Source organism: Chiroxiphia lanceolata, chromosome Z (genome assembly GCF_009829145.1).
Source record: "Chiroxiphia lanceolata isolate bChiLan1 chromosome Z, bChiLan1.pri, whole genome shotgun sequence".
NCBI lineage: Eukaryota > Metazoa > Chordata > Aves > Passeriformes > Pipridae > Chiroxiphia > Chiroxiphia lanceolata.
Window position 1 is genome coordinate 36,631,621 of NC_045671.1, and position 26,781 is coordinate 36,658,401.

A 26,781-nucleotide genomic window follows, 5' to 3' on the forward strand; every position below is an offset into this window, starting at 1 on the left:
CCTTTATTTATTAATGTCCTTAAGTAGTCACATATGTATAGACATATAAAGTATTCTAAAGGCCTAGTACTATATATAGACTATCAACAGCAAAAAAACCCAAAACCAAACTAAAAATAAAATAAAACAAACAATCAAACCAAACCAAAAAACCACCAAAAAAAACCCCAAACAAACCACACATAAACCCCAGAAAAACCCAAATCCAACATTTTATATTAGTTCTGTTTTCATTTATTTTAAGACTTTCAAAGTATGTCCAATGACCAGAATGTGCCGTTATAGCAATAGGAAAGATCACTTTGCTTGAATCATTTGCCAGCAAAGAAAGACCATCATTTGTGATTGATAATCAATGAAATACAAAGTAGCCAGTTTCTGACAAACTCTCTCTAGTTACTAATTGCAAATCAGCAGTTGTTTATATAAAAGTTTGTATCTGATATTAAAACAGTGTGATTCCTAGTGCTCAGCTGTCTGGAAGAAATTTACACTGCAGATTGCCTGCTACTCAAGGTAGATTCCTTCCAGGATTTCTTTAGCAGTTTCCAAGAGTTCCCTGAAAAGATGCTGGTAGCAGCTTATGAACTCTGTCAAAGAAGACAACACAAACTTGCCTGCTCTAGTAAAAGTGACATTCAAAATACGAACAGTGAACAAAAAGGTTATGTGGATGAGCTCCACCTTTGGAGTTACAGTCTATTTGTAGTCTCCATGTGACCAATATCCCAAACGAATTTTTACACCACATAGTTGCAATTTCACAAAATGTTTGGGAGAATGGACTTGTCATATAATAAAATCACTGGAGGAAGGACAAGGACATTCGCACCATCACTATCAGCCAGGCAGAGCATTCACAATTGTCTAATATCCACTTCTCAACACAATCTCTTGAAGAGCCTCCTCCGTCCTGAATTTCTCCATCATGGACTGTAGCCACTGAAATAGAGAGGCAGAAAGCTGCTTGCTATAGAGTAGACCCGTTAAGTAAGATTGTGAGGAAGTCTTGGAAGCAAAGCAAGAGGTAAGATTTATTTAAGTAATGGACAGAATTACTCTACAAGCCTTTAAAAAGGTCTCAAACCATTTCAAATCTTCAATTTCAAAAGACACACAGGTTTTGAGAACTGCCTTTGCAAAGAGAACCCCCTGTCAAGCCGGCTTGTTTTATTACATGAAAGCTTCTAATTTTAAAATAAATAGCAAAGACAAAGAGAGCATTTACCAGGCCTCTGGTGTAAGCTGGAAATTCTCAGCTTGTAACAAACTCAAGGGGTGTGTGAGAATATATCCTTGTGCTTCTTAAAAGTTGGCGTAAGTATTCTACCAAGAAGTGGAAGTGACCTGGTGGACCCAGCTGAATGGTTGGTCATGTTCAGAACTTCCGATTCCAAGTATCCAGTGCGACACTCATTACTCAATCCAATAAAACACAGCTGTTCACAATGAAAAAATTGAGAGCTATTCTGCGAAGATTTAAGCTTGGTTCTATAAACTGTAAAAGCAAAAGCTGGAAAGTATATGTCCTATATTCTTACAGTTTAATAACTTGATGACTGTTTATGATGACTAGTGGGAAAAAAATAGAAATTATGAAGAAGGAAAGTCACACTATTAACTCATTTCTCACAAGAATAATACAAAGACTCAAAGTTCTCATTCTACCACAACCACTTTTGCCCCTATAGAAGTTTTCCCTAAATCAGAATTCACATCTGATTGAGTATTTTAAGCAGAAGAGCCCTAGCAACAGTGAGAAATCAAAATCATGGAATGCAATATGGATAATACCCCATACCCATACTGCATCTCTGTAATAACTCCAACTTACTTTCCATACAGCCTTATGGCTCCTCAGATTCTTCAACTGTCACCTCTATATCTTCTGCTAGATAAGGCATCTTCTGCTATCAGAAGAAATATTGGTTAGTCATTTTCAACATGAAAGGCAAAGGGCAGATCTGACATTTTGTAGTTTATCTCTAGACATATCCTCATCAAAAAGGTCATATTTTCCTAAAAAATACCATAGTGTCACTTTGTTGCCATGGGACAACCCATGCTCAAAGGCCTCCTTTTATCTTAGGCTCTTGCCATCACCATTTACAGTTCAGCATTACCATCATACACCACCCCTCATCATCATCAACATCACAGACAGTAGTTCAGCATTAGAAATAGGAAAGTTAGTAAACGCTTGGAAGGTCAATTCAAATAAACATTCACAAGTTCAACTGTTTACAAAAATCATTTCCATTTCTAAAGCAGACTGGAAATGCTATAAAAACAAAATGTATGTTAAGTTTAGGCCATGACATGCAGAGAACCCTGAGAAGGAGATGCGAATACTTTAAGACTTTTTTTCATTTTTTTAATTGGCAAGGGAGGAAGTTACATGTAGTCCATTAGCATACTCTCTCTTAGATGGCTTGCTATGAAGATAAGCATAAGAGTGAGTAAACTGTACTCAGAATTTTACAGCTTATTAAAAAGAAAAACACACTGTTCTTGACAATATCTTTACATTTTGGCAACTGTGCAGTCAAAAAGTATGTTTTCCCACTTCCTGAAGACTCCTGCTGATTGAAGTGATTTGGTTTCAACTTCTCTCCCAAAAATGTATCTTCAGGGGTCTGGATGTACCTTCAAGTCTGTGGATGGAAATTTTCAGATGAAATAAGGAATATTTATGACAACAATCATAATGGAAACTTCAGAGCAAACTTCCCAGAATTTCAGTGTGAAAATGTGCCAGAGATATTTGCTTAATTTTTTTTATTATAAGACGAATTAATGTACAAGCACAAAGATCTGGACAGGAAATCACCACATGAAAATCAGGGGACAGTGAGGTGGGGAGAAGTGTTCACATGTTTATGAGGGTGGATTGAAGATATTTAAATGAAATGTAAAGGAATCCTAAAGGACTGACAATGCAAAAGTTGTTTACTTTGGTTTAGCACAGCAGCACTAACACAAAAGCCATTATGTGGAATCTCATTGCATTAGCCAGCTAGTGAGTGTCACAGCTTCTGAAAACAAAAAGTCTGGTTGTATGTAATCATTCTGAATCAGAGGTAAGCAGAGGAGTTTTTCCTCCCCCTTCTTCAAGGATCTACCAAGCATGTCAGATCATTCATGTTAAATTATGCTGGATGGCACTGGATGTGCACTACTGTCATCTAATGGCTGAGTCGCAGCTGTCAAATCCTTTGTACCGTGAGCCTTCTGTAGCAATTCAGCAATGGTCCAAAACAGGGGAATAGGCCTTCATCTGCTAATTTAAGACTAGTTCAAAAATAACAAAATAACAACACACATGACAATCGAAGAAGTAAAATAATCTCAACTCTAACAGCTTCTGCTTACCTGCAGACAGGCTAGTTTACTAAAATCCCATGGCAAAACTCACTTCTGGCACAAAGTGCAATGATCTTATTGATTTAGTTAGCAGCTTATTTGGCTATAAATTTTAAACCTTTACAGCAGGCAGAAAGAAGGGAATTACTGAAAATTAAAAGAACAGTCATACAAGAAAAATGTTTTCTGTATATCTATTCCTTGAATTGTTCCATGGCTTTAAAAACTTAAATTAAGTTAGAAATATCAACTCCAGCTAAGTAACAATTAAGCCTGTACTTTTTATATATTTATTGTCCTTACTGACCTCTTTATTTACTTACTAAACAATCTTTCTTAAATTTTCCTGTGGCTCAGTCCATGCTAGGAGAACACTAATCTCTCCCAGGTTTTAGCTTTCTCTGTTCCCCTGCACCACAGTTTGACCTGCAGGCAAATGAAGCCATTCAAATATTTGCTTATCTTGTCATCTGTTCTCATCAGACCTTGCAATTCCTGTCATGCCCCACATGTCAGTTTAAGCATAACATCATTAATACCTCCAGCGCCCTAATGGATGCTTCACACATGAACGCATTAATGAAATGTGTTATTGTTTTCCCTCACAGGACATTAACAATCTCGCTCACGCTGAGCCCCTGAAGCCCTGCAGTGCTGCTGAAAACCACTAGCTATCAAATGAACCCTCAGTTACGCCTCAGTAACTTTAGGTTCAAGTTTATCACTGAAGTGTCACTAATGTGAGGAGAAGATACAAGCCTCTAAGGTCTTTTGGGCCCAGCTTCAATTACCATGAAGAGTAACAGGAGGCAATAGCTGCAAGGGAAAAATACACCATATATGAAACACTGTCACAAAATAGGAAAGATCTGGGTGTCAATGTAGTAATTTTTTCTTGTTTCTACCCTTTGTCTGTGGACTGGTGGTTTGTACAATGAAGACAGGATTGGTTTTCTGGAGGATATACACAAATAGTCTAGTTTCCTGATAAAGATGTTAAATATAAGAGGCAACAAAGATTTCTTATGCAAAACATATTTAAAATTGCTTTTCTGTATCTTTAAGAATTATTTCCAGATGAGTTTATAAATGGCCACAGCAAGTTATGTGGCTTTTACATACAGGTTAGCTAAATAAGGCTGCCAGTCTTCTGTTAGGCTGTGGTTACAAGAGTACTTTGGCAGCAGAAATATGGTAGTAGGTTTTTCACATTATAAGTAATGTCACTACCCTTTCTATAGGTCAAAGGGAATAAAAATAAAGTTTTTCTCTGCATTCACATCCACTATAAGAATCAGCCTCTGATTCTACATTAAAAGTTTTTATTCCACAAAGCCAATGGATGAAGTTGTTTAAGGCTAACACTGTATGGTTAGCCTTAGAAATCAGAATTCAGAGCAGCTAAGAATTTTAAATTTTCCTCTGTGTAGTGTATATCATCGTGTAACACTCTGAATAGGACAAATACAAAAGTACTGCAATTTTACCTAGAGCTTCAAGTATGAAATCAGGAAGTTCTCTTATACTACAGTCAAGCTTTGGCCCTCATTCTATTCTCAAGTAGTGAAACTGCTATATCGAGGCTATGGGCACACAGTTAGCATTGAGACCATGCTAGGAACAGGCAGTAGAGATCCTCAGCTGTAGAACAAACAAATAATTAAGTCCTGCACAGGTCATTCCTGGCTTGTTCTATTCCAGGCAACCTCCTTCCTGTGAACTACCCTGAAAGCTCCATTTTCATCGGTCCAAGACATGACATGAATCTCACAACTCTTCAGCATAGGAAGTTTCTGATGAGCAGCCTATTTTAGCTTATTGCCTATAAACCACTTAAGACAATCCTTGAATGCCTTCAGAATATTATAGCATAAGTCCCATATACATACTGCATATTGTACCAAATAAGTCCCACAGATATGAAACATAAATGGGAGAATGAGTCTAGTAATTAAAATTAACAAACTACCCCAGGAAATCAGGAACTTTTACTGCCGCAAATGCACAGCTGTCTTCTGCAGAATCAAGTGGATTGCCATTTCACTGTTTCTAAGGTACCAACAAGTAGTTGGTGTTTCTTGTTTCTAAGATTGGGACAAATGGAAACATTATTTCAGAATTTTTAATATTTAAACCCAGAACCATTTCTGATACTCATGCCCTTGTTCATACAATCAGTCTCTTGTGTAAAATTTTCTTTTCCAGTATATATTTCCATAACGAGGGAGTAGTAAAATCAGTGTCGGCACTTGTGAGTTTTTCCTCCCTGTCAATTTATTAGTGTACCAGGTCCTCCTCCTCAGGATCCCCCGAATCAGTGATGCATCACAGTGTCTCTGGCTCAGATATCACAGACTGTCTGCTACATCCTGATTTTTTCTTTTTATTGCCATTACCTAATCAACATGTCCCATAAACCTGTGACCATGGTATTACATGTGATACTTGACTTCATTTCTGAACATTTCCAAACAAGCAGTTTTCATTACCTACCCATTTCTTCCTCTTAATTTGCTAATTAATTTCCAGGCTTATGCTGGAGTGAAGAAATTTTATCCCATTTGCTGCTGAACAAGCTAAAAAGGCATGCACCACTGCCAGCATGGATTTCCTAATGACTTCCTAGTCTGTTGTTTTAATGTGTATGCATATACACCAAGAGAGGTCTGGATCTCTTTCCCCCCATGGTGTGAGGCGCACCAGTTTTAGTTCCATTTCCACCTGAGGACCATTTCCAACGGTTGAGGTGGATAGGGAGGGGGAACTCCAGCACCAGGAGTTTCTTCAGGTCCTGAGCCTGGAGGGGAGGGTGCTCTCCCCTCCCCCCACCCACGTGGTCCATGGCAGGCACAGAGACAGCACACCAGGTGGAGAGGAGGCAAGAAGGAGTTTATTGTTGGGGGGGTTACATTTATAGGGTTAAGGATTCACAGAGTAACCAATTACAAGTCTCAAGGGGTTAACAACCAATAGGAAAGGGTTAAAAGGGGCCAATGAGAACACCTCAGGATATCTTTTCGGGACATTCCTGCATGGGATAACACTTGTCGTGGGGTCTTAGGAAGAAGAAAGCATGAGTTAGCAAAGAGACTACAAAAAGCCATTTTGAAACATGTTTAAACAACAGTTTTGTCATATACTGCAGATTTACTGCTACAGAGAGGAGTGTCCTAGCATCAGAAATGCTGATTGTTAACTAATGGAAAGGTGAATTGCATGCTATTTGGAGATGCTGTACAGCATGGTCACATGCTTCCCACATGGTTATGAGTACACTCAAGTTAAGCAACTCAACTATTTCTTTGGTTGCATGCACAGTAGTAAATTAAAGAGCCAGGGAATGTTCCTAGACACAGAAATCCAGTAATTTCTAGCACTAAGTTTTTAAAATGGCCCTGGTGCTTCCTAAACAACTTTCAGGTGCAGCTCAGGAGTTTGAAAGGGCTCTTGCCTGTGCTAATTGCCAGCTTAAGAGCAATTTCATGTTTCAGATGTCATTACTTTAAGAGAATTTGGACATAGACTGCTTTGTGTCAGTGTCAGAAAGGCTCCAACATCAGTTAGCCTACTTGAGTAGATTACAGCCTTTAATATCACTCCATTATATATGTCTATATATGTAATTATATAATATATTATATAATATATTATAATATATATTACACACACACATTTCCATACATGAACTATTAAGGTATGTTCAGATACTGGTGTGCTATTTGGCATATTAAATGGAAGAGAAAGTACCTATGTCTACATTAAGAGGCAATTCAATGCATTTACAATTAGGGTAGTAAACACTGGCACATGTTGCCCACAATGGTGGTGGATGACCCATCCCTGGGAACATTCAGGGTCAGGCTGGATGGGGCTCTGAGCAACCTGGTCCAGTGGTAAGTGTCCCTAACCATGGTAGGGGAGTTAGACTAGATGATCTTTAAAGCTCACTTCAATCCAAAATATTCTATGATTCCACTTAGAATGGATCTGTACATTTAAAGAGCAGGTGCTGAATTGTCTTCATGTATACATCTGGGCAGCATGCAACAGAAGGGGCTACTTCAGTTTAGTATGCAACCGAGGGCTGAGCATTCCCAATACCCATGTAGTTTAAAGCTATCTCATTCTCTAATATATCTGGAAATTAACTTCTTGAAATTGAGTCCCGACAAAATATTTTTTATCTGTTTTACTACTGTAGTTCTTTCTAGCTTCTCTTATCCAGGGAAAGAGTCCAAAGAGCAGCAATAAGGCCTGTGAGAACAATGAAAAAGGTCTTGCAGAGGCAGATTCCTCAGTCTATGAAGGTACATTCAAAGCAATTTTTTGAATATATATTCAAATGTCCTAAGAATTTGCAAATCAGCTTCAACTTTGATTAAAAAGTTAAAAGACTTTATCACAGTTTATGATGCATTCATTTATTGTCTTTTTACACATTTTCTTAGTGTCACTTGGAGATGAAATCTAGTGCAAGGTATAAAATTTGGACAACACTATCATGCATATGAGAAATTAGAACTAAAATTTGTTTAAAAGCTATCTTTTCACTTTGCTTAGTATTTTCTTTCCACAATCTGGGAGCAGGTGCTGCTTTTACTCCTTCCTTCCCATCAAAGCACAGAAAAAGCATTTCCCCAGGCTGAGGAGAAGCTCTGCCCAGTTGGTACTGCCTACCTGAAGCTTTTAGTTCTCCATATCTTTAGCCAGAGTAGCACTAGACAACAGTTTAATTGGAACAATGCCCAGATAAGCTACATTAATTCAGTAAACTACCTTTTGTCAGTTAGAGATTATTATCCAAGAAATACATACATCCATACATGTATAATACACATATACATAATATATATAGTATGTCCCAGAAAAATACCCAACTTTTAAAAGTGCCTGATGCCAAATATTGCTCCAAAAGGTGCAGAGAAACTGCTCAAGACAAAGTTTTATTCTTTAAGCAGCAAGGTATTTATTCAAGGCAACATTGGAGAGCAGCCAGCTCGCTCTGGAGAAACTGCTCTGCCTTTTCAGTGAAAGACAGGATTATATACAATTTCTACAAGTGATTACAACATTTTCATATGTGTATTCATATAATTGCAACATCTAGTTATAACATTCATAATAGGCAGAGTCTGGGCGGAGTCTGGGGCAGAGTCGTCTTTTTGGGGTGTGTTCGGTGGTCGTTCCTGTTTCTTCAGCCTCAGGGGTTGCATTTTACTCTTCTTCCTTGGCTGAACTTTTCAACTTTCTGGTTTTTTGCTGACTTTATGGGAATTTTGCAAGACTTTTGGACTCCAGCCCCTATTTGCTCCTTATCTTTATTTATGTAGGTGTGTGAGCATTCTTTTAGTGTACGGTACCATCTAATCCTTAAGCCCTGGATTCTGCCTCTAGCTAAGCAGTACATTCTAGCTAAGCATTACATTCTTCTGAGCAGGAGATTCCTCGATCAGTATTCAGTTAACTCTTCAGACCCTAGCTCCGTTTCATGCCCAAGGGCCAGATTTTTAGAGATGTTTAGATATCTAAAGATTTAATGGCCTGTAGGTTAAGACACTCCCCATGATATCTTTACATAAAATTTTTTGTTTTGCAGAAGCCTAAAGTTCTTCATAGCCATAGGTAATGTGAGAAGATAGGGGGAGGGAAACATAGACCACAAGGAGAAAAATACTTTTTCTACAGAGTAGAGTAATGTCAACTCTTACTGGTTATGCTTTCATTGCTTCTTGTGAGCAGTCCTCAGAGTAGCTGTGATCACAGCATGCCTCCTGTCCATGTGGCAACCAGCTCTGAAGTGTCTCCCTGTACACTACACCATCAAACAGGCACACCAGCTTCACGGACTTTATAGAATGCCCTCTGGCTATACTCCAAGCCATGCTTTCAGATTTATTTTCTGTATGGGCATGTCATGGTTTAACTCCATCTTGCAATTAAATACCATGCAGCCTCTCACTTACACACACTCTCTGGTGGGAAGCATGAAAAGGTAAAACATAGGTTGTGATAAGAACAGTTTAATAACTGAAATAAAGTAAAATAATAATAATGAAATGGAAAAGAGAGAGTGAAAGGACTAAAACCCAAGAGAAAAAAGATGTACATAAAATTGCTCAGCACCGGCTGACTGATGCCCAACCCAACCCCCAGCAGCCATGTAGCTCTTCTGGCTAGTTCCCTTCAGTTATATACTGTGCACGATATTCTATGGTATGAAATGTCCCTTTGGCAAGTTTGGGTCAGCTATCCTGGCTGTGCTCCCTCCCAGCTTCTCATGCGCCTGACTCAGGGTAAGCACTACTAGCAGCAACTAAAACATCAATGTGTTATCAACATTAGTCTCATACTACATCCAAAACCCAGCACTGTACAGCTACTAAGAGGAAAATTAACTCTATCCAAAACCAGGACAGGGAAGTTTAGTCTTCACGTCAGAATGTAAACCGTTGCCAGCAACAGAGAGAAAGCCTACATGTGTGTAACTAGTGGTGACCACATACCTCAGAGTTGGCTTGTATTTGACTAATACAGTAAGATCTAATGAGTTGCAAGACTTTATTTTCACTGAATATTTTTGCTGAGGAACATAAGGATGGAAATAGAAAGTGCTAGCTAGCAGTGACAGCAAGGGAAGACAGCAGATGAATCTCCAAGTAACCATATGCATTAAACAGGGTTACTTTTCCTAAGAACCTTTAAGCAAAACCCACGCTGTTTAGTATCCCATACTCTTTCTTCTATGCCATTCCTGATCCAGGTTATATTGCCAAAAATGTGCCAGAGTGACAGGACTTCTGTGATGTAGCACAGAAGCCCAATAGGAAACAAGTCACAGAGAGATGATCTAACTTATGATTTCATCCCAGTGAGTAAGGCCACCAAGATTTTTTAACAACTGGAAAGTGATGATTTTTCTTTTGAAACTGGACTGTCCCTATAATGTCAGAGTTTTTAATACATTTTCATTACCCCTCGAATTTCTACTTGCAAACTACACAGGCATAATAAATAAATTTATTACTGAGCACACAGGGTAAGTCTATTCTTTACAGTGTTGGTACACTATGCTTTAAATCTCTAGTATCTCCACAAGCAGCATTGTGGATGTCATCAAATACTATATAGGCAATGATAATACTACTGATGTACATGAAAGCACAGCTTAACTGTTTTCAAGAATAATGAGATTTATACAATACTTCTAATTAAGGAAGTTACTTGATCTTTTCAGGAATAAGTATCAATGCATGGATATTATCTAAAGAATTTCTTGTTTTGAATGTTGATAGACATTTCATAGGAGTTCCCTATCAATCTAATATTATTAAAAAAATAGAATAATAACTTACTTGCCAAAATACATTGAAAAGCTACATGGATGTCATCACACTGAAATATCATATATAATTCTACAGTGGTTCTCTAACATAATAAAAATTAAAGTACTTTGCACTACTGAAACGACTTCTGAAAACAACTTTCAAGAGTGGTTTAATCTGTCCAGAATATTTCAATGAGATCTCTTTGTGAATAAAGTAATTAATTTGACTCAGTTGTATTTGCCTTTTGCTCTCTGCAACTGTTTGTACTGAATTAGGTTCTAATCCCAAGACAAGGGGTTAATAAAACAAACAACTTTCTTTCTTGTGCTATAATTCCACTAGGATCATCTCTCACAGAAGCCCCAAACTCATGGAGTCAGGATCAGGAGTTATACCACATCATCTGGAAAAACAAAGTACATGGGAATGAATGAACATTCCCTAGTTCAGAGCAGTAGTTTTTTGATTGAAGTAATTCGGCATTTAGATTTTGCATAGATTCTGAAGCAGCTGCAATTAACCTTTTTGACTATTGCAATTTGCTTCTGTATAGAGATCAGGAATTGGGGCTGGTGTCCTTTAAGACCCTCTCTTCATCAGTCTATCTTCTTTGGGGTACAGGGTGCACATGTTCACCCAGTTCTTGACTGTACTCTTGCGGTTCAGGCCAGTTAGATGTCTTCAAACGAAGAGGCCTATCTTAAAGAGATTAAACATTTCTACTGGAATTCAGGGGATATTGATTTGGGGAATTGGGGTAAGAGGGTTGTAGTTACTACGCTAAGGGTAAGGGAATAAGTGCTGCTGCTTCTAATCTACTTCTACTATATAACGACTTATAAACTTGTAGGAGCCCAAAACCAGCTCTCAGCAAAAGGAGGCTCAGTAAATTTGAATCACAAACCTTGGAAAACAAGGCTGACAAACATCTCATGATCTGAAGAAATTTGGACCCTTGTCCTGAGAGCTGTTGATGTGCAACCTGGAGATATAAACCTGGCTCCCAAGATGAATTAAGAAAGGACTTTTTGAGATGGCTGTTAAAACCATGTCTAAACCCTGTAATCCCTCTATCCCCAATGTAATCCTACTTGAAGAAAAATTAACTATGAAATTGTAGTAAAACTTGTGTAACTCCCCAATTAACATAGGTTATCCCCTTCCTTAACAAGTCTAGCCCCAGATGCCTTTAAATTGAATTATCGTGTTCAATAAAGCATTCCAATTTTCCCCATGCTGGAATCATGTCTACTTTTTTTTTTTCAGACCGCCACTAAACTTATAAAAATTAGAAAAATCAAAAAAACAGATGGACCTTAAGGCATCACAGCAGAATGGCCTTTAATGGTAATTGGCTTAAAGGACTGTTTTTCACCATTTTCCTACACCTGATGATGCACCATGCTTTGCTTTCTCCATCCCTGCTTTAAACCGTGCAGAGCCCATGCAGAGGCACCACTGGGTTGTTTTGCCTCAGGGGATGCATAACAGTTCAACAATTTGTCGGACTGTTGTGGCAAAGGCTATCCACCCTGTAGAAGCTTCACTCCTCAGCAATTATTTACCATTACATGGATGACATCTTAGTCGCTGTATCAGAGCTTAATTAGATGTTGATACTTTGGTCTGTGTTTGGCCCAGTCCACTTGTGAAAGTTTGTTCTTTTACTGCGAAGTTATGAGAAAACAGTGCTGATAAACTACGTCCTTGAAACAAGCATCTTGTATAAACTGAAATTAATTGCTGTCTTATGATTGGCTTATAGCTTTCATCTTTCAGGGTGTTTGAAAGAGAAAGTGAGGAGAAGAAGGATAAAGTAAGACCCAGACTCATTTAGAAAAGACTCCTGAGGTTTAGTGCACAAGCATGAGGGGAATTCCAAGGTACCCATGCATGCCAGAAGAGATGCCACTTGCATAACAGGAGGTGGGACTGAAGGCCTCTAACTGGGTGGTGCTGGCCACACCTGCCCAGATAGACATCACTAATTAATTGCATAAAAAGTAGATAGCTCATGTGGGTAAAGGATGAAAAATGAAAGCTTCACATCAAAGCACAACATCGGCTTTTGGGGGGATGCCCTATCTTGTGAGACTGATGACTCCCCGAGAATGCAGCTTCTGCTATGGGTAATTCTAGCATTCTGGGTCGTAAGACAACTTCTAAGCGACACCAAGGGGACTGGGGGAGTCGTACTGAGGGCTTATTTTCCTACTCCTTCCTCTCTCTCAAGTTTTTGTTTGTTGGTCACCTCTTATAATAAATATTGGGGTTTTGCTGAGCTTTCAACGTGTACGTTTCAATCTCGACATCCTTACAAACTCTCCCTGTTACAGTCACCACAGCCCAAAGAACTGAGTTACAAACTGTTTAACTGCTCTGACTAATGCTGTCCAAGAAGCAGGTTGCAGGTCGCTCCAGGGAAGATCCAATGATCTCAGTCCTGGACCTACCTTGGATGGAGGATCACGCAGCAGGAAATCGCACCCCAACCACTGACAATAAGGTAAAGGACAATAACCTTAAATGACTTGCAGAAACTTTAAGAGCCATCAACTGGTTAAGGCCTATCTTAGGCTTGACCACAGAGGAACTGCACCCCCTCTTGACCCGTGAAAGGCGATCCAGACTTAACATCTAGTCGGTTCTTGACTACAGAGGCAAAGCAGGCGTTAAAAACGCATTCTCAGGCAATCCAGAGCATAAGGCAGAAGGAGAAATCCTGAACTTCACACCTGCCTTGCACCTGTACCTAGCAGGTTCCAGCCATTTGCAGTTTTGTTTCAGTGGGACCAGGCTGAATCGGATCCACTGAGATCCTGGAGTGGCTGTTTCTGCCCCACTCAGCACAAAAGACTGTGTGGAATTTAATAAATATTGTTAAACATGTCATTAAAGGCAGAGAACGTCTACAGGAGTTGGACAGATGGGATCCAGTGACCATCTACATCCCAGTGATGAAGGACAACCTCGACTGACTACTGGCCGAAGATGCTGATTCCAGGCTGCCTTGGCAGGCTATGATGGTGACATTTCCATTCACTATCCTAAACACAGACTTTGAGCAGAAATGGGTAACCTACCCTTAAAAGCCACACGCAGATGCCAACACTAGCCAGTAAAAGGCCTCACAGTTTTTACTGATGCATCTGGATGGTCCAAAAAGGCTGCACTGACGTGGGTAAACCCTGCCACAGGATAGTGGGAAAAGGAGGTACAGATCATAAGCCATGGTTCAGTACAAGTCCTAGAATTCGCAGCTGTTCCTATTGCCTTTGAACTGTTTTCTGATCAGCCAATTAACATTGTTACAAATTCATGTTATACAGCAGGTTTCACTTCTCAAGGCTTCCTTCCTTTGAGATGTTGTTAATCCACACTTACTCGTGGAAATATGTACAGTATGGGTTCTTGTTAAGCACAGAAGGTTTGATTTCTACATAATGCATGTTAGGTCACACACAGAAATGCCGGGGCCTGTAGCAGAAGGGAACCAAAGAGCTGATGCAGCAGCTATGTTCACAACAGTGCCTAGAACTCTCAAGCAGGCTAAATTGTCTCATTCCTTCTTCCACCAGAACTCACATTCTCTGAAGAGACAATTTCAAATCACCCTTAATCAGGCTCGAGATCTAGTCATGTCATGTCCAGGCTGCCAACAAACTACTCCAGTGCTAAACCAAGAAGGAGTTAACCCCAGGGGACTGAGAGCTAATGAGGTGTGCAGACAGATATCACACACCTAGCTGAGGTTTGGTTGGCTGAACTATGTTAATGTACAGTCAACACGCACTCCAGATACATAATGCCACTGCATATACTGGGGAGAAGGCACTGGCTTAACTGCTTTGCAACATCTCACTCACTCTCACTCTCTTGGCTAGGCTTCGCGAACGAAGATTTGGGAAGGCACTATCCACATTGCTACAGGCAGCTGGTGGCTAAAAAGGCCAATACGTGACAGACATATCGATTGCAAAAGGCGCAGCCAGAAAGACTCCTTAGATGGTGTATTTTGCAAGACACGGTTCTTTCTGCGGTTGCCTTTTTTCCTCGAGAGGATCCTGCGTGAGTTCTCAAAGGAGACAGCTGCGTTATAGATGGGTGTCCTCCAGGCCTCCCGATTGGAGGCCAGAGTAGACCAGTTTATGATGATCAATATGGCCAAGGCTGAGATGTTGTTTCAGGGAAGTCCTTGAATCTTTTCTTAGGGGCTCCTCTCATGCGGCAGCCAGTGGCAAGTTCACTGTAGAGCAGGATCTTAGGAAGACGGTGTGTGGTCCTTCATCCTGAGATGTGCCCTGCCCAGCGCAGCTGCGTTTCTCAGTAACGTGGCCTCAATACTAGTGACAAGCTGCTTGCTCTAGTACAGATGTATTGGTCACATAATCTGACCAGCGGATGTTAAGGATTGTACGGAGGCAGCGCTGATGGAAGCGTTCTAGGAGACGCAGGTGGTGGCGGTAGATGACCCATGATTCGGAGCCGTATAGGAGAGTAGACAACACTATGGCTTTGTAAACGCTGATCTTGGTGCTTTTCTTTAAGTGTTTATTACGCCATACTCTTTTGTGGAGTTTTCCAAAAGCATTATATGCCTTAGCTAACCTGTTGTCTATCTCTCCGTCGATCTTACCATCCGAGGAGATGAGCTACCAAGGTAATTAAACTGTTGGACTGATTTGAGCTCTGATTGGCCAATGGTGATGTGGGGATGATGGGGGGACTTCCTGAGGTGCAGGTTGATGGAGGACCTCTGTCTTCTTTAAGCTGACTTCCAGCCCAAAGAGCTCAGCAGCATCTGCAAAGCAGGATGTTAAACGCTGCAGGGGTTGCTTCTGTGTGGGCAACAAGGGCAGCGTCATCAGCATAAAGCAGCTCCCGGACAAGATGGTTAAGTCTTGGTGTGGGCCTTCAGTCGCCTTAGATTGAATAGACTTCCATCAGTACGGTATCGACTGTAGATCCGTCCTGGTCATCGAGGTCGCTTTGGCCCTTTGGAGCATCATGCTAAAGAAAGCGGTGAATAGGGTAGGAGCGAGAACGCAACCTGTTTCACCACCATTTTAATTTAATTTAATTTGCAACACTAGGAACCCAAAAAAGACAAAACTGGACAAGATCCGTCATGCATTTAGCAAAAGCCAAAACTTTCCTAACAGATGGGAATCTCTCATTCCACAGGCTACCGCATTCACCCATGGGACAGGCCATGGTAGAGACAGAACACCATACCCTGAAAGTCATGCTCAAAAGACAAAGAAAGGGGGAGGTCCATCTGTAGTCCACAGGAACGTCTGTGGAAGGCAACGTATGTCATAATTTTTTAATTTTGACAATGCAGAGAAAAGCAAGTATGAGAGACAACATAGACCTCAGGCATTTTCCTCTCCCAAACCACTGGTCATGATAAAAGACTTAATTTCAGGGCAATGGATGGGACCAGTGGATCTCGTGATGGGGGAGGGGGTATGCGTGCATATCTACAGGTAAAGAATAAAATGGATTCCTTCCAGGTGTGTCAAACCCCATATAGGTACACCTTCAGAGCAGTAGCAAGAAACCAGAGTGATAATTGAAGAGACTGTAGACAAAGACACATAACTGATGTTTACTACTGAAAATGACCAGTGTGGCAAAAATACAGAATCTTATTAAAGGCCTTAAGTGCGCATGTGAAGAAAGAATGAGGCGGCCACCGGTGTGAGTGTGTATGAGTGAATGAAAGAGAATTGTGTGAGAGTACAAGCACCTTAACACTACCCTTAAAAAGGTAACACTACCTCAACCACATGGTCATATTAGAAGAATTCAGTTCATAATGTTTGCCCCTCAATAAACCCTGTTGTTGAAATAAAGTTGAATTTTCACTGTTCTACACAAACCCTTAGACAAATAAAGACTAACGTTTCTGTTTCTCCTGTTAATAAGTACCACCCAGTTTTATAAAAAACTGTCAGATCAAAAAGTTGTTTATCTCAGTACATTACACCCTTAGGAAAATAAAGGTTCAAGTTTATATCAAGCACGTTCGAAAGGTTAAAGAGAAAAATTCTGATAAATAGGTTTGTTGAAGAACCAGGGTGAAGCAGTGAGCTGGGTCACTGTGATACAGTGGTAATTGCTAAAGGTTTTACAAGGTTTAAAAATGTACTGTTCTATATTTGCACTGTTCTATGACTCGTCTTAATAGTGAAACTGGGGGAGATGTAAGGAACGTGTTTTAGGGATGCTGGATGAGACACCCTGGGAGATGTAGTCCCAAATGTACTCCAATACACCTGGGCAGTGGCAAACCTGTGGTGGTTGTTTTAAAGTTGTTTGAAAGTGCATATAAAATATACTGTTCACTTCAATAAACGGATTTGGTTGTTGGGACTCCAATCAACCGGGTCGTGTGGGTTTTATTTATTATATTAATAAAGCCACATTCTGGGACCCATTTTCTCCTTCCATTAAATCAATTTCCTAAAAACAACCGCAGTGAAGCTGCCCATTCAGACACTACCCATGGGCTTGATACAGCTACAAACAGGTGGAATTATTATAATTAAGTGTAGTTACTGCTTGGAAGAGTGCCTGTAGACTCTATAGTCTATAGCAACTATAGACTATGGACTACAGCAACTACACTTAATTACACAGCATAAGCCAGAACTTAGGCATTAGACACATTATAGTTATAAACTGGGGATGAAACTTTAGCAATGAATATTCATACCATTACGTCACCTGAAGGCAGGGGAGGGCTTTATGTGGGTCAGAGCTTTCTCAGGGCCTTAGGAGGTGCCAAAAAGTGATTCCCCACTTGACCTGGCCTGGCGCAGGAACTGGAAACAGTCCCTTCCTTCTTGCTTTCTGTTGCTGCAGTGGTGGGAATTCTCTGAGATCAGCCCAGGGCTGTCTCTTTTCCGCGGTCCTAGCTGCTGCCACTGCCACCCAAATGAGCCCAGATCTACTGCACAGACAGAAGGCTTGCTGCCATTCCACACCAAAGCCAAGGGACACAAAACCATGCCGCAATCAGAGTGTTTTGGGGTTGCTCCCATGCCCGCCAGCACTGCCTGCCCAGAACCACTGCTGGAGTGCCAATGCCACTTTGCCTGCAGCCCAGCCAAGCCAAACAGGACAACATGTGGCAGAGAAAAAAGAGACTCTGAACCGGTATCAGTTCCCTTTTTGTCCCCAGGGAGGTGGGCGCCACTTGTTTTTGGTAGATCTTTGGTTTTGTGGGTAAACTTTTCCCCCCTGTATTTTTGCAGTTATTTTGTAACTATTTTCTTTTAGTAAATAGTTGTTTTTTCACTTACATCTCCTTTCATTTTTGTCTCTTCTATATTAGAGGAAGGGGAACAAAAGGGGAGGGGTTTCATCTTATTGGAGTTCCCCTCTCCCAAATATACCAAGACAGCACATTTTTCTTAAAATCACCACCGAATATAAATAAGCTAATTGAGCCCCAAGTTATTAAATTCTAAACTTGTACAGTGAAACCAAAATGGTTTATGTTAATTACCAGTTTCTTTTGTAAATATAAAACCAAAACAGTCTTTTCTTACACTTAATTTAATAAGAATATTGCTCATTAGTAAGTCTATCAGCCCTGTGAGTAGTTGCCTTATCTGTTTTACTAAAATTGCATCACTCAGTTCCTTTCAATCTGTTTTCCCCAATTAAACAGGGTTCAGACAGAAAACTAATCTAATATGTATTTTACCCCATCAATTCTAGGACGATGATTTCCACTATAACCATCTTTTCTAGTTTTCCATGTCTATCACATGCCATCTCACCAGTATTGTTCAATCTTTCTAGAAAGTTTTATAATTGAGAGATTTTTAAATATAGCTTAATCATAACTTTTTTTTAGGTAGAACAATTGTGATTAACATTGAAGAGCATTCCAGGCCCAGGAGATAAAATGGTAGAGCACTAAATATCTGGGGGTTTGTTGAAAGATTAAATGGCCTTGATCACTCGCATTAGGAATATATGAGGAATATTTCCATCCTCCTACCTGTTGTTAAAAAATTGATCTATTTAGATCATGCCAAGAATTCTCCAGCTACATGCCTACCACCTTTGTAGTAACATTTTCTGAATAGGCCAAGAATTTCTGAGTCCATACATTCAGAACGGTTTTTTAATATAAGAGAAAGATGGACATGATGATAAGAAATAACAGATTTTGGAAGAGGAATATTTATTTCATAGAAAAAACATTGTGAAGCAAAGCAGTAGTAAGCATTTAGGACAATATCCAGTTGGTGACTCAGAACTATTGGTCTGAGGCCTCAGGTAAAAGAAAGATTGTCATTCAGCTCAGTAGACAAATCATTTAGGGGAATTGTCAGTATCAATACTGTAAAGGAACTTAAATAACTGAAAGTTTTATAGCCGAAATAAAAGAAGCACCATCTTCAACTTCCAAAGATTTGGGTTATCTTCCCATTGCAATCTAAAGAAAGACTTTATAAGCATTTTGTGTTTGATAAAATAATTAAGAGCTTCTATTATAGAAATCTCCAGGAGGAGTAAGACCTCTTTCAGTTCTGATGATGTGGTAGAGCTATATAACATTTGTTTGCACTTAAAAAAGCTTCTCAGTTACATGTAACCAATAAACAAAAGCTCCTATATTTTTTAAAATGGAAAAGGGTAAGCTCTTGTCTTTCTAGACTTCAAGCCTAGTCTCATTAAAGCAAATCGACTGTTAAAAATAAATGAAACATGAATAAAAATAAAACAGGAAAAAAACAACAACAACAAAAGAAACAAAAAAACCAAACAAACAAAACCCTAAACCTCTTCCCGCTCTTCTGGGAAAAATCCCAAAGACTAAAAGACAGTCAATTATCCCTTCTTATCATCAATGTAAATAATAATTTATAGACCATCACCTTGCAAAGCAGATGAAAGATAATGGATCTAACTTAATCTAGATTAAGTAAATACAGGTAGATAGGAATTGCAAAACTCTTCCCAGATAGGAATTGAAACACGAGTTCTCTACGTGCAGTGTATAACCAACATGCCTGCAAGACAGTGTCGGAGACGTTTATGCAAACATCCAGTACAACCATTAGTTTTCCCCATTTTAAAGCCATGAGTTAGTAAAGAGTCATTTACTCATAGTTTGTCTGTTACCTTATGTAAAAACTCTTGGTTTCGACAGCACTGTTGCAACTGCACGCAAGTTAGGAAGGAGAGAATAACAGGTACACACCATGCACATTTTATATTTCTGTTATAAACTAACTGAAATGAAGACAAACAGCAACCAGACTACTTCAAATCTTGGAAATAACACAGCTTCTGTAAGTGAAGTCAATGAAAAAAACCAGCTGTTTACTTTTAACAGTATTCATACTATCATAACTGATCAGAGATATTGATTCTCATGTAGATATAAAACAGTAACAAAACTTAAGCATTGTCTTATCCTAAAGGACACCGAATATTTCCTATAGAAAAGCAGAGAAAGCCCATTGCTATATTTAGTGTGTTCCCAAGGGAATTGGAGCACCTCCCCTACGAAGACAGGCTGAGAAAGTTGGGACTGTTCTGCCTGGAGAAGAGAAGGTTGCATGCAGACCTCGTGGCAACCTTCCAGTACCTGAAGGGGGAAAACAAGGAAGGTGAAGGGAGACTCTTTGTCAGGAACTGCAGTGATAGGACAAGGAGTCATGGATACAAACTGAAAGAGGGGAAATTTAGGTTAGACATATGGAAGAAATTTCTTACTGTGAGGCTAGTGAGGCACTGGAACAGGTTGCCCAGAGAAGCTGCAGATACCCCATTCCTGGAACTGTTCAAGGTCGGGTTGGGTGGAGATTTAGGCAACCTGGTCTAGTGGGATGTGCCCCTGCCCATGGTAGGGGAATTGGAACTAGATGAAGTTTAAGGTCCTTTCCAAACCAAAGCATTCTATGATTCTGTGACTCTAAATCCAGATTAAGGTCAGGTGTATCTGCATTTCAGTTCTATCCCTTTCACAGGAAAGATGATTCAAACAATGCTTTTCTCTGGAACCAACAATAAATCTCAAGGGGAAGCATGATCTTCCTATGTCCCATCTTTTAACCCTGCAACAGATATATGACACTTGACTTACTTAATTTTAAAACAAATTTCAGCTATTTCTCTCTAATATTCTAGGGAATTAAAATTCATATTTATGATGCAAACTGTTAATGTCACAATACTTCTACTAGTATTTCCACACTGAAGTTGTAAAGTTGAAGAGGGAATTAATTGTAAGTATTTATTTACACTCCTGAAGCTATCAACATCTACTTTATATAGTACCAATTTTTATATATGACAACCTCCTAATGAATCAGCAGCGCTGAGTCTAGAAGTTTGTCCTAGTTAGAACAGCTGGGACCGATTCATCACTGGATGGGTAAAGCCCAAACTGTGTATTCTATAGCCTTCCATGCCATTTCCCAGAAACTGTTGTCAGTAGAGGCCTGCGAGGTGGGGGGGGGGATGTTCCTGAGCACCCTCATACCCTTTTATGGAATGAGCATCCTCATACCCTTTATGGAATTCCCCGCTCTGAGGGAAGGACTAAACACCCTTTTATGGAATTCCCCGCTCTGAGGGGAGGACTGAACATTCCTGCCTGAACTGGAGAGTATATAAACCTGGAGTTTCGGAACCTTTTTTACCACTCATGGGACCCAGAGGAGGACTGCAGTTCACCACTCTCAACCGGACTGAGACCACCACCCTCGGCTGGACTGCAATCATCACTTTTGGCCGGACTGCAGCAGCTCTCCCACCAGCAGGTTTTTCCCCTCTCCCTTTGCTTTGGACTCAAGGGGGGGCCCAGGTAGCACCGTTTTGTTTGTGCCCCGGGGTGCTGGGTTATACATTTGGGTTTTGTGGGTTGAGACCAATTGCTTGTCTGTGTAGTCGTGCTTATTGTATTATTTTATTAATTGTTATTCTGACTTGTAATCTCTCTTATGAGTTGAGTTCATTTCCCCTGCTGGTTAACTTTTAAACCAGCACAAAGTTATATCAGATTAATTTATAGTCTGTTTGCTAGAATCTGATGCACAATAAAATACAGCAAATTAAATGTTCTATAGGTTAATGATTTATGCTCAGTGATGAGTGTGCATTAAAACATTTACTGAAGAATCAAATGATGCTTCTAGACAACCACCAAATGGAAGTATGAAAAACACAGTGAGGCTGTATTACCTCCTGTGGAAAATTAGAGGATGGTAGAAAATAGTAGTAATGAAGAGGTAAATGATGGAGCAGACGGGGAAGGTACCAAGATGTTGAAAAATTAATTAATGACTGAAGTATCTTGAAGAGGAAAACTAATTTATAACTGGTAAGTATCATTAATTAATTTAAGTTTCTTTTCTTTTTTTTTTTCAAGTACCCTGTTATACTGAAAGATTCCCCAGCATGTTGTGGAAGGATGTAATACCTTCAGAATTTCTTTGAGTTGAAGGGCTTGTCAGCTTACTATTAGGAACATGAAGTCAAATGCAAAAGCTCTGCAATAGCTCTTATATTCAAACATAAGAAAGCCACAGTAAAGCCATTATGAAAAAGAAGGCAGTCTAGTGAGAGATCAACAGATTTTGTGCACACAAAAATCCTATAAAAAGGAGCCTTCAAGTGTATCAGTGCAAGCCAAATATATCAATGGATCATATATAAAAAATGCTCTATTGTCATGTTAAATATGAAAAGACGTAGAGACTACAGAGGGACAGCAGTGAAGGTTTTGACCATGTAATTATTTGTACATACAACTTAGAATATGACAAGGAGGATAGTGTTGCAAATTATCCATGTGTCCCAAATTATGTTCACAGATCATTTGTTGATCTGTTAAGATCTGACTTGTTATTTATTCTGTCGTTTTCCTGTAGTTGTCATCAGCTATCACCATATTACACATTCTCCAAAAGGTTACTCTTTTGGAGTAACCAATTAGAGTAATGAGAGAGTTGCAATGAGCTGATCTCAACTAAATGTGTGTCTATGCAATGGAGGCTATAGTCTAGTATTATTTACCACAACAAGGATATAATTCATAGTTGAAAGTAAATCAAGCTTTTCAACACAAAACGTTACTATTTTCAAATACTGCTTCATTCCTTCATTCATATTTGAAGGAGATAATCCACCAACATGGAATTTCTGCTCTAGTGATTCGCCCAGCATGTGTCCTGCTGTCACTGATAGCAACCCTGCCCTATTTGCTAAAACGTGAATCAGAAAAATTACCTCATGCTCAGCAGGTTTTACATGTCCTTTCCTCTTCTGTTAATTTATTTATTAGGTTTTGCCTTTTAAAACAATCCTGAACTGCTGAATGGTGACACCATTGTTTGAGTGAGCTTAAGGTATGGTACTCTATGCCTTAGTTATCAGTTGTTTCTAAATCCAGGTCAAAGGACATGCTTATACTTGATCCAAAAGGCTAAATCCTTCTCTCTTTGACCAACAGATTTGAGAAAAAAAAAAACACAAGAAGGGTTATCTTGGCAAGAGTATGTAAAGGTTATTCCTTTACCTGCTGTAGTAGAACACAACTACTAAAAGCTCTATCAGATAGGATTATACAAATATGTATTTATATTATATTTATATATATTTTTATACTATATTTATATATATTATATTAGATTTATATATATAATATTATATGTATTACATATATAAAATATATAATACATATAATATATATGCTATTCTATTCTATTCTGTACTATGTATTTCTATTTCATATATAATAGTTATACTATAAATAAATTTAAAAACCTGAAAAAAAACAACTCAGATCCACAACTCTCACACCTAAGTAGAAAAGAATTGCACACATCAGCCTGAGCTTTTTCTGTCAAAGAACTTGAATGCCAGGCAGTTTTTGTCAGAAATAACCTTTTCTTCTTGACGTAAACAGAGGAAAAAAAGGGCATAAAATGTAACAAAATTTGATGGCAAGCCGGTAGTTATATCATTGTTCAGCTAGACTCTCGTATACCTAATTTTGGGGACTAAAATAAGGAGAGTCAGCAGAATCAGACACTGGGATAAAATGACATTGCCATATTTTTCCCAGCAAAAAAAAATTTGCTATCATTCTCATCATATCCTTCTCTGGTCTGAAAGACATTCTGTATGCGTCAGTTATGAGCATACTCTAATACTGGCTAAGGTCCTTACCATATGTACAGTAAATTGAAGAATTATCTGTTCGGAACCAAAACAAATGGAAAAGAAAGATAAGCTGATTTAAGATTCATTGATTTACCATACCTTTACATAGCATAGCTAACTTGATTTTAAAGGTGTTAGTCATGTTGTTCAGTGTGGTCCTTTTTAATCTACAGGATAGAAAAGGAGGTCTAGTTTCAAACATATGTTCCATAAAATGATACAACTCTATCTGGAGTGTTCTCAACAATTCTTTTCAAATTCTCATTCCACAATCATAATAAAGCTCATTTACAAACATAAGCAATTTCTCTTTGATGGTGTTTTTACCCTTTGACTAATTCAAGTTAATGCATCTCAATCCAAAACTGTAGTCTTCACATAAATAATCTGTGAAGGAACAAGATTCAGGATGGGAGCGGTTCCAGGCATGGAGAAAGACATATAGCAATTGACAGGACTTTATTATACAGACTTTACCATTATTATGCGATTTCAATGTATCCACACTACGCAGTGCACAGCCTGGGCATGACTGGGTTTGCCACGAGTTTTCCTGCTCCCTGCTTCCCCGCTCCCCTCTGTGATAGGCTGAAGAAGCTGCAGAGAGGAGACAGTTACCATTCGCCCTTTCCTTCCCCGGTTCCTCCCACATTCCTCCCCCTTTGCCTGTGTCCCTACCCTGGTTTGTTCCCCTGTTTGTCTGTCTCATGCTCCACCCCATGCTCTAGCCCTTTCCCTGCCTGAACCCATAAAACTTCTGGACATCTCAATAAAGTATTCCATTTGCACCTCTGCCTTGTCTCCAGACCTGTCCGTGCTGTGTCACAGCCCCATACCCCCTTGGACCGTGGCAATAATCCATTCATTATCCATTTATAAGTTTGAGTGATTCCTCACACCCTATAAATCTTAAGTATTAATTAAAGTTTTAAGTCAACATGTCTTTCTGCTAAGAAGATACCAAACCCAAGTAACACAACTGAATTAAAACATAAGGGAGACTGAGAAGAAGCATTTCCCTATCAGTAAAAGAAAAAAACTTTACTGGATCATGTGAAAGGTCTTTCTTAGCTAAGTTTCTGCCTCAAATAGCATCCAACAGTTAATTTCTATCTAGGTTCCTAGAAGGGAGACCTCCAAGGTTTGGAAAGACAGAGCTGACATCCATATCCAGGGAGAATTTTTTTTTTAAATGTATCTTGTAACAGATAAGTAGGTGTGGTGGTTTAATCCCAGTCAACAGACAAACCTGCAGACAGCTGCTTGCTTACTCACCTCTCCTGCAGGATGGAGACAAAATAGGAGAAAGGTGGTAAGATTATAAAAGTCTATTGAGTTAGTTCAGTCCATAACTTGGGTTCCTTCTGTTATAAAAGATCAGAATAAAATATATGGCTTGTTGTGTTGTTGAGAAGCAAAGACAGCTCAACCTGAGTCACCAGCTCACTTGTTCAGCTTCTTGTGAGGTTGGTCCTCCGTTTGCTTGGGTTGTTCCTGCTACAGCACTTCCTACAACATCCAAACTCAAACCATGGGTTATAACAGGTTAAATGTATATCCATTACAATTTCCACCCCTTTTCTTTTGGTCCAGGTAATAGAGTTACTATTGCAACACCATTCACACATTGCATTTGTGCCAGCATGAACCCTCCATGGGGTGCAGTTCCTTTGAGGGTGTACCTGCTCCAGTATGTGCTTACTCATGGGCCATAGTCCCTTCAGGAGTGTTTCTGCTCCAGTTCCTAGCTGACTTCGTGCATGTCTGGTACAGCAGTACAGGAATGGCAGCAGTGCTAGGGTCATATGCCAGTCCAGGCACTTGGGCACATATTGTTAATCAAAACGTTGCCAGCCATGACAAACTAAGATGATAAGTAGTACCTGAAACAGCAAAACCAGTCATCAACAATCCACAGACTCTAATAAGTGAGCCTCATGGCAAGCATAAGAGGCTGCAAAATAACAGTTATAACAGCTATAAATTCAGACTACAAACAAATCTGATGTTTTCTTGAACCTCTTAAGCCCTGTGTTATCAAATAAAAAGTCTTGTGGTGGGTTGTCCGCACAATGGGTTGTGTAGGCAAATACCTACACAGCCAGCCAGTCACTCCCCTATCCCTTGGGAGAGCAGAAAACAGAAGGGAGAGAATAATATTCGTGGATCAAAACATAGAATTTAATAGCTGGAAAAAAAGCAGTTTCACTGTTTCCCATGGACTAGAAGACATTTAGCCACTTCCTGTAAAGCAGAGCCTTAGCATGCACCATGGTTACTTGGGAAGACACAAACCATGACCACAAATGTACCTAATCCCTCTTTTCTTCAGCTTTTATTGCTGACCATGGTGTTCTATGGCATAAAATATCCCTTTAGTCTGTTGGGATCAGTTGTCCAGCCAGCTTCTTGTCCACACCCAACCTAGTCCCTGACAGGAGAAGTTGAGGGAAGAGAGTGAGAAAAAGAGAAAACCTTGATAATGGGCAAGAAATACACAGCAATAGCCAAAACATTAGTGTGTTTCCAACAGTGTTTCAATCACAAATTCAAAACACCATATAACCTGCTACTGAAAAAAAACCCCAAACCAACCAACCAAAAAAACCCCTTCTATCTCAAATAGACACAGTACAGTAGGGATGAAAAGACTGATGTATTAAAGATCATGATACTTCTTTCCTGAATTTTCTTAACTTTCAGTAGTCTGCAGTTTAGGGAGTTCCTGACATTGTGGCATTAAGCATTTGATTAGACACCTTAATGTTCTTACTAGATGTTTACACAAAATTTAGAAAATTCACCAAATGAAAACTTTCTAATCTCTTTTGAATATATGTCAAACTGGAAGGGACACTAAGCAAGTTTGCAGATGACACAAAACTGGGAGGAGCTG

General features: G+C 39.4%; 1 long non-coding RNA gene across 1 annotated transcript; it reads right to left on the bottom strand.

The window, feature by feature from the left end:
• Nucleotides 1–196: 196 nt before the first annotated feature.
• Nucleotides 197–25,245, bottom strand: LOC116780935. Its single transcript, XR_004354710.1, has 3 exons — nt 25,161–25,245; nt 1,835–1,907; nt 197–942 (listed from the first exon to the last, which is right to left on the bottom strand). It is a non-coding gene; the product is annotated as an uncharacterized LOC116780935 (long non-coding RNA).
• Between the last annotated feature and the right edge of the window lie 1,536 nt (nt 25,246–26,781).